Raw genomic sequence first — 10856 nt, 5'->3', positions numbered from 1 at the left:
CAGGGAGCGGGGCGGGCGGCAGCGCGGCCGAGACGGGCGGCGCGGAGCGGCGCGGAGCGGAGCGGCGGGACGCGCTGCACCGGGCCCTGGCTGAGGTAGTAGTTTGTGCTGTTGGTCGGGTTGTGACACTGCCCGCTGTGGAGATAACTGCGCAAGCTACTGCCTTGCTAGTGCTGGTGACCCTCGGCTGCGCCGGACGCACGGCCCCGGAGCCGCCTTTGTCGCGCGCGGGGCGGCGGGAGCAGCGGGAGAGCGGCGGGAGCAGCGGGAGAGCGGGCGCGCCGCTCACGTGGCGCCCCGGGAAGAGCCGGATCTGCCCCCGCGCCAAGATGGAGCGCGCGGGAGCGGCGAGCGCGGCCCGGCCCGGGCGAGCCCGCGGCGCCGCCAACAAAAGCCGAGGCGCGGAGCCGTCGCCCCCGGCGCGGGCGAGGCCCCGGGGCAGCCCCGCCGCCGCCACTACTCGTTTCCCCCCTTTTTTTCCTGTATATTTTGATTTACTTTTTGTGAGCCGCTGCTGTGAACCGGTGATGTTGCGCCTGTATTTGTGGTGATGGTGAGGGTGTCGTTTTGACGCGGGTCTCGGTGTGCTGACCACTGATTGCTGTGGCGCAAACGTGGAATGTATTAAAAGCGTTTACAATAAATGTGCATAACTGCCTCGTTTGTTTTTTAATGAGAGTTAGGTTTGCAGTCCTTGTGAGACCAAAAGGTAAGTGGGTTGCGGTTGCTCTCTTGAGTTAATGCCGAAAATCAAAGCTCTAGCTAAACGAGTGATTTACTGGTGCTTCCATTCACAGGTCTGATTTCTGGTACTGGGAAGAGTCAGGAAAACTTACAAATACTTCAGATCCTTTGTCTCTTCCCCCCCCTTCCCCCCCTTTTTTTTTAATGTCTGAACTAATTGCTAGTTTAAAACCCGTGTAAAGATTGCTCTTCTACCTTTGCTGAACATAAAGCGCCCGCCGGAACGTAGGAGGCACCGTAATGAGCAGATTTAATAACACTTCATTCATAAACTGCCACACATTAGCTAATGGCTTGGGCTTTTTCGTAAACTTCACTCTCTAGAAAGTGAATATTCCCAGGCTCACCAAAAAAATAACATGTTCATGACTGTTACTAATAGATTGTCTTTCAAGTAAAATAGCGGCTGCAGTTGTTGGCTCTCCACACACCTGAAACACTCTTGGGATTTATTTATTTATCAATTAATTAACCATAATTGGGTATGGAAGATGGATGCTGAGGTTGCCTGGTCGTGGCACCCGCACGGACTGTGTTTCCCGGGCAGAGTCATTCAGAAGTTACCGTGGGGTTTTCCTCGCCTAAATCCAGGCCTCTGTTCCAGCAGGAGGCGGGAGAGGCTGGTCCCTGGTGTGGGTGCCTTTGGGAGCCCCCAAGGGGCTGTGATCCCAGTGCTCCTTCGGAGGAGCTGTTCCCAGGGGGGACGAGGAGGAGGAGCCGAGTCTCTCATCCCATGGGAGGATGTCCTCTCCGCTGCCATCTCCTCCAGTTCCCAAGGATCCTGGATCAAGGCAGGATTTCACCCTCCTCGTAGGAAGGATATTAATGGGAGAGGGTTTGTTCCAGTACCGCTACCATGAGACGTTCCGGTGTTCACCTTCTATATGAAATGTCTCTCAAACTTTATTTGCCACCTGAGCAATCAGTTCTTCATGCTCTGGGTGGCATCGTCAAATTTCAGGAGAATGTTAAAAACGTGTATTAAAAACAATTAAATACTGCAGGTAGCAAGACTGTTGCGGAGCTGTTGGATAACACATGAGGTGACTTCTCCTCATGCCTAAATAGGTCTCGGTTTGTTATGTGGTAGGTTTTGGATGCACACACATGTGAATTATTCCTTGGGAAGTTACAGTCAAGATCAGTGACCCTTTATTGCAATTTGATGAATCAGTTTGGGGGAAAAAAAAAAAATAAAAAGTTGCATCCTGCAAATTAAAAGCTGTCTTGGTGGAATATCTTTGTCCATGGTATTGTTTCTTGCTGAATTCTTTTTTTCCTTTATTCTTCAGAGGTTTCCCTCGTTTCTTGCTGAATTCTTTTTTTCCTTTATTCTTCAGAGGTTTCCCTCAGTCAGACTTGTGTGAATTTGTTACAGAACCATTAGAATGGGCACGTGGCTGAGCTGATGGAATTTCTGCGTAAAGTTATTTAGCTCCTAGTATCTCTATTGTGCATTGTTTGCTGTGCTGGGTGAGAAAGTGCTGCAAGAAGCATCCTTGTGCAGCTTTTCTGAGCACTTCTTTTGACTCACGGCACAATAAAAACGCAGTGAGATTCATAGCATAGTCGATTAAGCTTCAGATGCTCTTCCTTGCCCATTGGATGTCTCTTTTTGCAGTGTTGTCTTACCTATTTTGTGAAGAACAGTCACCAGCTGCTCTCCCCTCCAGCTACTGCCTGTCATCTCTGTTCTGCAGATACTGGCACCCATCAGGCTGGGCTCTGGGATTCAGGATAGTTGCTCCCCTGCTGGGTGCGCTTGTCTGCGCTGGCACCAAGGAGGATGCTGCGCTCCCAGCCGGAAAACCAGGATCTGGGAAGGTGCCTTCGCTGGCGTTGGCCCCGTCCCTCTGCTGCCGTGGAGCCGCGTCCCGCACATAGTGAGGAGGGTCCCCTGCTGCAGCAGGGAGCAGCTCGAGGCAGTGAGGGGAAACGCGAGTTTCTCAGGAGTTAAGTCTGTAAATACCTAAGCACTGAATTAAAATATGTCAAGTGTGGGGTTTGTCCTTCAGTGCATTTAATAGAAGCTGCACATGCCGCTGTTTTTTGTTGGCCGCTTTCTTTACTCTGCAAGAAGAGGTAAACATTGATGTTAGAAATTCCTAATGTTAGTGACTGCAAAAGAAAGTGAGCTGCATACTTCCCATTTAACTCGGCCTTCTGGCTCCTTCCGCTCTCCTCTGCCTAAGGGTTACCCAAGGAAATGATAGAGAATGGGCTGGGAGCCTTGATCCTAGAGCAGCTTGTGTGCTGCTGGCTGTAGAGGTGTGCAGTGATGGGTTTTTTCTCTATCAGAAATAAAAGTGTCATTACTCAAAAAAAGCTGTGGATGTTTGTGAAAGGGTCTGAGATATCCTTAGGTAACCCATGTGTCTTTTTGAGAAAGCACAACTCCTTTTTAGTTAATCAAGTTGAAATGTCCTGCAGCCTCTCAGCCGCACCAGGACCCAGGCTTGGAGTTTCAGCCGAGGAGGGATGTGTGTCCTGCCGCCCAGGCGGGCGCTGACCGGAGCAATACAGCAGGACGGTGCCTTCCCTGGGACTGGGCGGGCTGGCCTGCATGTAGTGCCAAGGGACTCGCTGCGGCCTCTCGTTTCTTATCCCTGTCCCAGACTTTCCCTGGAGAATGGGCTCTCATACTTGGCCTTGCAGTTTCATCTCTCCAAGCTCGCTTGTCACTGCTGCGTGTCCTTCAGGTTTCTGTGCTCGCCCCAGATTCTCTCTCTCGTTTGCGTACCCTGCTTGCCACTATTTCCCAAGCAAAGCTGCCCCTGTCCTTGCATGCAGCAGCTACTGAAGTTTCCCTGCGTGCGTCAGCCTCTTGTCACCGGGTGTAACGGCTGCAGCAAAAGGACTGGCTAGGGCTAACAGACAACTTCGTTCAGAACTTAGGGACACCAGTTTGTCAGCACACAAAGACAAAAGTCCTAATGTTGCATCTTTTTTTTCATAGATGTCATAAATCTCGTGCTGTAGATAAGGAAGTGACATCTCTGATGTCTGGCTCCCCGATCCCATCCCTGACGATCTCATCCCTTCTCTCCACAGTAACTTTTGAAAGCAAGAACTGTCTTCAATCACTTGAAAGAAGGCAGAAATTTTAAAAGAAAGCTCTGTTGTTCTAACCTCCATGAACATTCCCACAGGATTGAGATGAAAGAGAAGGTGTGGAAAGGCTGGTGTGAGCAAGGCCAGGGGATACTCGTCCTCTGTGAGAAGGGTGCGAGCTGGGGGTGAGGAGGGCTGGTTCGCTGCCCACCCTGAAGGGCCACGTCAGGACCTCCCCTTAAGTGACAGCCCCGTGGCCTGGTGTCTGTGGGGCGTGTGCCCCAAAGTGTCCCTTTGGTGCCAGGGCTTCTGGCCTGAAAGGCAAGAGAACCCCTGGGAAAGGCATCTGCAAAGAAGAGACAGTAAGAAACATGGAAGTAGAAGCATGGAAGTAGAGAAGGAAAGTGTGGCGACAGACTGGCAGCTGCTTGGAAATCTACCTTTTAATCTGGTTTCTGGTTTATCTGATAAAAAAAAAATCTGATTTTTACTTGAAGCTTGAAGCAGTTGTTGGGGCCTTGTTTTTCAAGCTGAAGCTTAGTTTTTAGGATAAAACACAGCTTGTTCCTTCTTCGAATTTCCACACCACACCTTCAAAAGGAACATTTGGTCCCAAAATGGAAATGGCAGTTTTGAGCACTGAGATTATTACTTTGTAAGAAATATTTTCGTTTATATCTCTTCTTGGATGCGCTGCAATGTGTAAAGGTGCCACTGAAGCAGGCAGCGCGGGCAGTCGGGGTTCTGCGCTCACGGGCCCGCGGGGCCCTCAGTGCGCGGCCCTCGCGGCCCTCATGGCCCTCGTGGCCCTCACAGCAGTTGCACTCCTGTCTCACGCCCTGTGGCTCTTAACACAAGGGGCTGAGTGCGCATTTGAAAACGAGCTTCTGTCTGCAAGCTCTGCGCTGTCCCCGGTGTTGGAGCTGGTGCTGGGGCCATCATGACCTGGCAGACGTGCTGCTGTGTGGAGGAGCTGCTGACAGGCAGGCAGGCAGCAGGAAGCTTGGCCACCGTGTGGCTCCATTCTCCCACCCCCCCACACGGGGGGGACGGAGCCCCCTGCTCCGTGTGTCCTTGAGAGGTCCTTGGAGCCGGTTGTGTCTCTCCTTGCACAACTGAGCACTCCGTTATGCCTGGCGGAGGAGGAGGATGCCGGGGAAGCGAACACGTACATTAGAAACGGAGGGAGGTGTTGGGCCGAAGGGCAGTCCTGTGCGAGCGCTGGGTCTGCACGGCCGGGCCCCTGCTGGAGGAGCTGGAGCCCTGGGCTTCTTCCAGCTGACGAGGTCACCTCTGTGCTGCGAGCGAGCAGCTGCGCTTTACCGCCTGGAAGCGGCTCCTGAATTTCCTGGCCCTGCTGACAGCTGTAGTGTGGGGATTATTCATCTGTCACATACCTAAGGGCTGCCCTAGCAAGCATAGTTTATATGGAGGTCTCAGATAAAGCACAGCCCTTCAGTACCTCCTGCAAAGTCAGTTCGCTGCTGTATTGCACCTAGTTCTTGCTGACTGCTTCTAGCAAGGCCTACCTCAAGGCCATTTTATGGGCTGGAACAAGGTCATCTACAGCAGTGTGCTTGAGCTTTGTATCTTAGATGTTCTGTCATCCTTGCTTTCCAGTCTGGAAAGTTGTCCGCACCTCCTTAGGGGTCGAGGTCAAACTAGAGTTTATCCCTCATCAACACCAGGTTTTGGTTTAGATAAACGCAATACTTAAAACCGAGTCAGATGCTGAGATTCTGTAGCCCACAGATGTGGTGTGGTAACCCCTTGAGCCAGGCTCATTGCTGGTGCCGTCAGTATGGTTGTGGCCTTTTATACTGCAAAACTCGAGTACAGGCGACTGAAATGCTTCTGTCAGAAGTGGACACTACTGGTTACTTACACAGAGCCTCCTATTTGCTACAGTGCTAAAATGTTGGTGTGAAACGTTGCACATATGTGTTCAGTGTGAGGGCCGGCACCGCTGTCCTCGCTGAGCGCTCACGGATGTGGCAGCCTGGCAGCCACAGTGCCCTTCTTTCCTGGTCCCTCGAGTTCCCTCCATCTCTCATGACCTACTTGTTCCCACACTGGCTCTGGAATGGTTTCTGCCTAGTTGTGAGAGACCCTGGTGTCATAGGTTATCTATGCTCTGCCCATGCTGTTCCAATACAAGCTTAGGGGCCACAGCACAAAAGAAAAAGGATGGCACAGGAGGCAAGTGCTTCATTTGTACATTTTTTTTTAATGGTCGAAAAGTAAAGACAATCTAATGAGGCTACAAGATGCAAGGCTAAAACAAAGTAGATTGTGCTACTACTAATTAAAACCCAAACAAAACGATCGCTGCAAGCCCTAGAGGGACCCAAGGCCCTGAAATATTAATGCAATATGTTCTGCTTCACTCCCTTCCCCAGGCATGAGCCACCTACATCTCTGCTGCCGGGACAGGGCGATGCCGGAGGGGTCTGGGCCTCAGCCGGGGTCTGGCAGGGCCTCCGGCCGCCCCGCGAGTGCAGCGCAGTGACCTGCAGCGGGGGCGGCCGCGAACGGGCTGGTGCCGGGGGTCCCTGCTGGGGACGCCCTGGTGCGTGGCTCAGCTGGGCCCCCTGCTCATGTGCGAGCCCGGCCACGTGCAGCCGGGACCTGCTGCTCGCCCCAGACCTCCGTCCTGCTGACACCGGGACCACGGAGTACCCTCCTGCCCAGCTTTCTATTGACCTATCCCCCTCCCGGGGGATCTGATCAGGGGAGGGAGAGAGGAGGATGGGGCAGCCTCTTTTCAGGGGTGGCCACTGATAGAATTAGAGGAAATGGCCACAAACTGAAGCATTAAAAGTTCCACAGGGACTTAAGGAAAAAATTCTTAACAGTGAGGGTGACAGAGCACTGGCACAGGCTGCCCAGGGAGGCTGTGGAGTCTCCTGCTCTGGAGATCTTCCAGATCTGCCTGGATGCCGCCCTGTGCCCCGTGCTCTGGGTGTCCCTGTGGGTGCAGGGGTGTTGGACTAGGTGATCTCTAAAGGTTCCTTCCAACCTTAAGGATTCTATGATTCTATGACCTGTGTTGGGAAGAGGGCTTGCAAGGAGCTTTGGAGCAGTTGGGCCTGACTTTAGAGGAATGGAAAGAGGCAGAGGGAGCCAACTACAGAGCTGAGCGATGTAGAGGGCTGGTTCTGCCCTGGCACTAAGGCCACAATTCCCAATTCCATATACAGCTGCCAGTATTAAACCAGCTCCTGACAGTCTAGAAGGTAAAATATCATCCTTAGCTGCAGGGATAGGACATAGTGATTGGTAGGACAGTAAATGGGATATTTATTTAATTATTTACTGTTACAGAGCAATCAAAAATGTCTCATTAGTTCCTGGCTGGGATACTTTAATACTGTCAAGTGCAAAGTAACATATCTAGTAGCAAAAATGTAGGCTATAGCCACAGGATGTGTTGTATAAAGACCTAAAAGTAGTTGGAGGTAACAGATGGCAACGCTTAGTCTGTTATATAAAATTATTTGTAAATGTCAGAAAAAAAAACCTAAGTCAAAAACTCCTGCTGGTTTAAAGAGCATGGTGTGATTATATCTGATGGATAATATGGGTGTTTGACAGGAAAACAATAAAGTGGCGCTGGCATTTCAAAGTTGAGTCTAGGTGGTGGAATAGGGGGCTTCTCCTCTGAGCGTGTTGTTTGGGGCTCCTCCTTGGGCAGGAAGGCTGTGCCTGCTCAGCACACGCAGTGTCTCCTCGGGCCTACCCGGGGTCATCAGTGATAACCTGCCCAGGCCAAACCGAGGCAGCAAATGCTGCTGATGCTGCCCGTACCAGCTGGGCTCTGGGGCCACCACCACCCAGAGCACTGACCTTGGCTACTTGTGGTTGCCCCCTTTGCCTCAGTTTTCTCCTTTCTTTTCTAGCTTCTCTGGTGTGGCTTTAATAAAGCCTTGGGGAACCAGCCCCAGCCTGTCTTTTGCAGCGCTGTACCTGGGTTGAAAGCCCTGTCTGATGTGGTGTGAATCCTGCCAGAGCTTGGAGTGACCCATGAGAGGTGACCCATGTCTTCCTTGTGAGCAGTGAGCGTGGAGGAGCTAGCAGTAGCAGCATGGTATCTTCCCACCTGCTCAGCGTTTGGGTTCTTTTCTCCCCTTCTCTCTTGTTATGTTCATGCCTCTGTTTGGACAACATCTTTTTTTTCCCAAGACTGTCAAAATGGGTATGCTTTGCATTCTGTATTTTATATATCTGAAACATCAGGGAAGGGATGCAGTGAATCCTTAGGTTACACAGGGAAATCATTTGAAGGGTATGGTGAAAGTGTGAGGGTGTCTTTCTCCTCTCCATTCCTCTATAAAGGGCTCCTGTCTTTCTAGTCTCATTGACTGTGATAGAGTTAAGCAGATTAAGTAGAAGATAATGAGATTGTTGGACTCATAACTTTGCTGTTTAATGCTGTACAAGGCAGCCTCGTGTTGACACTTTGACTATCTTGGTCCGTGTATACTGCCAGTATTAGTACATCAGGGAAACTGTATTTCATTAAGCAAAGATGCAGAAATGGGGCTAGTGTCATCACAGATAAGTAACTTGCTGTGAACTTTTGCTTCAGTGCTTCATTACAGAGAAATCAGGCTTCAGTTAGAATGTGGTCTTTCCTTCATACACTACTTGATTATTGCACGCAGCGAGTGGTGCTTTTAATTCACGAAGAAAGTGGCTCTGCTGAGGAGAATTCAAAGAAGGAAGATTCTGCAAAAAAAAGTCTCAAGATACAAACCATCTATATTCAGCTGGTCAAAGAAAAAGATGGCAAGTGCACGTGTTAAGTGCAGTGTAAGGGCACAGAAGATCAAGTATTATATCATGAATTTCCATCGTCAGGAGTAATTAAATGTGTGAGTAGTTGACTGTGAAAGGTGTCAGAACTGAAGCGTGCTAAAGGTCTTAAAGTTTTCTCTTTAAATAACATGCACTAGTTTCAGGATACACAAAAAATTACATGGCTGTTGTATTGAATGACACTTGTCACTGATACTATTAGGCCTGAAGCTGTACCTGGGAATGGATGTTTTCAGTATCAATAGTCTGCACATTTCTACTTGGAGCTTTGGGCACCAGACCCTTCTTTGCTGATGTCTTAGCAAAAAGTTCCCTCGCAGATTTCGTGCTTAGGAATCAGCAGTGCTGCCATCCTTATTGTTCTAAATTCCCCAGCCCCACTGAGTCCAAAAGATGCAGCTGTGGGAAGGGTGTTTTCTTCTGCGGTACAAAAATATGCAGAACACCTATGGCTGTTAATTGAAAAAAGTCAATGTTTTCCTTTGACTGTTCTCTTCCAATGGTCAAGAAAAACTCATGAACAATAAATATACTGTTACAGTACAGAAAGACACATCTTTTTTTTTTTTTTTTCCTATGAAATAGATTTTTTGCATGCCTTTCATTAGTGTTTTCTTGACTTTGTATGCTGCTGACTTTGCTTCCTAGAAATTATGCTGAGTTTATGTTCCCAACTCTGGTTCCCAAGGCACAGGTCCACCTTCAGCTTCTTTGTCCTTGAGAGTGGACTCAGTGTTGTCCTCTCTGTCCTTTGGATGGGGTCTTTTGTACTTTGGAACTAGTCGCTTCTTTTTCTGGAACTCCAATGGGTTGTGTTTAGTGTCATCCTTAGTGCTGGATGACACTTCTGATGGTCATCTCCATGTATGTGATAAGTATGTGGGTCATGGGATGTGCCTGGAGCAGTCTCATCACTAGATCCCCTTTTGGGTCCCATCGTCCTTCCCTTCATGCAGGCAGCCTCCCGTGGGCACCACACGTCGCCTCCGTGGACCCCGGCGCCTTCGGTCTCCTTCTCTGCTCGCAGCAGCACCTCTGCCCGCCGCGAGCTGCCCGGCGATGGACACCCCGTGTGGTTTAAACACTCGGCAGGCAGCGGGACGGCCTGGGCAAAGTAGTTCTGGATACGTGAACTGAAGCTACCTTGGTGCCGTGGCGCGGCTGTACGCACCCAGAGAGAGGCTCCGTGGCTTTCACCGCTCCATCAACCAAGTGGAATGAACTTGGTCGAATGAATCCAAGTTGTTGACTTGGATTGCGGACAGCAGGTTGTTTGTGCTTGGAAGCTTGTTCAGCTATTGCTACTGCAAGGATTTGAGGTCTCTAAATTTTTATAAAACTTTGCTTAAAAAGTAGCCACATTACCTGTGCAAGGAACGTTTGTCTTCTCAAACATTTTTCTTTCTCCAGTGGCAGCAGACTTTGCTTTCCAAGTTACTGAAAGTATTAGAAATGTCCTTCTTTCAACAATATATTTGATGCAAGTCCTTCTTGTAAGGAAGTCCTCTGGAAGGCAACTGGGGCTGCTGTATATTGCCCCTTGAATTAATGCAGAGCATTTGCACCGTTTAAAGAAGCATCAGAGTTGCTGCTAAGGGAAGAGACTATCACTTAGGCTAAACGTTTAGATCAGAATCTAAATTGTGGTCTGTTTCTCACAAAATGCCAGGAAGGCTGTGACGAGATAGCTATGAGCCCTGTGATAGCCGACAGTCTCGGAAACAACTATGCACATAACTGCAAAAATAAGCAAAGATGCTGCTAGAAAAGCAACACGTGCCATTAAATCCCCCTCCCTCCTGTTTGTCCAGTGAAGCCTGAATGTGGCGGTCTGCAGGATGTGCTGCAAATATCTGCACTTATGTTGCTTGTAAATGATAGAGAATTGTCTTCTTACATTGTCTTGATAATGAATACATGCTGTTCTGTGTAAGAACATACCGCTCTATATCAAGGACTATGTACATAAGCAAGTCTTTATTAATTGCACAAGTATTAAATGAAAGTGTATTTTTCTCCACTAATAACTTCACTTCTTGCTTGAGTTTCAATCTTTGCTTGCTAGTTTTTATTTACAAAGTGACTTAAGTTCTTCAAGTGATTATGCCCTTAGAAGGGGAAAAACACTAAAATAAGGACAGATCTTTAAATATACTTGGAAAAGTATATGTATTTATGCTTTCCTTAGCATGAATGTATCTATTCTAGCACATTTTCACAGCTTTGCCTGATGGATCTTATTT

Source organism: Nothoprocta perdicaria, unplaced genomic scaffold (assembly GCF_003342845.1).
Source record: "Nothoprocta perdicaria isolate Ctin4 unplaced genomic scaffold, notPer1 scaffold_240, whole genome shotgun sequence".
NCBI lineage: Eukaryota > Metazoa > Chordata > Aves > Tinamiformes > Tinamidae > Nothoprocta > Nothoprocta perdicaria.
The sequence above is the reverse complement of the archived record's forward strand: the minus strand, read 5'-3'. Positions refer to the sequence as shown.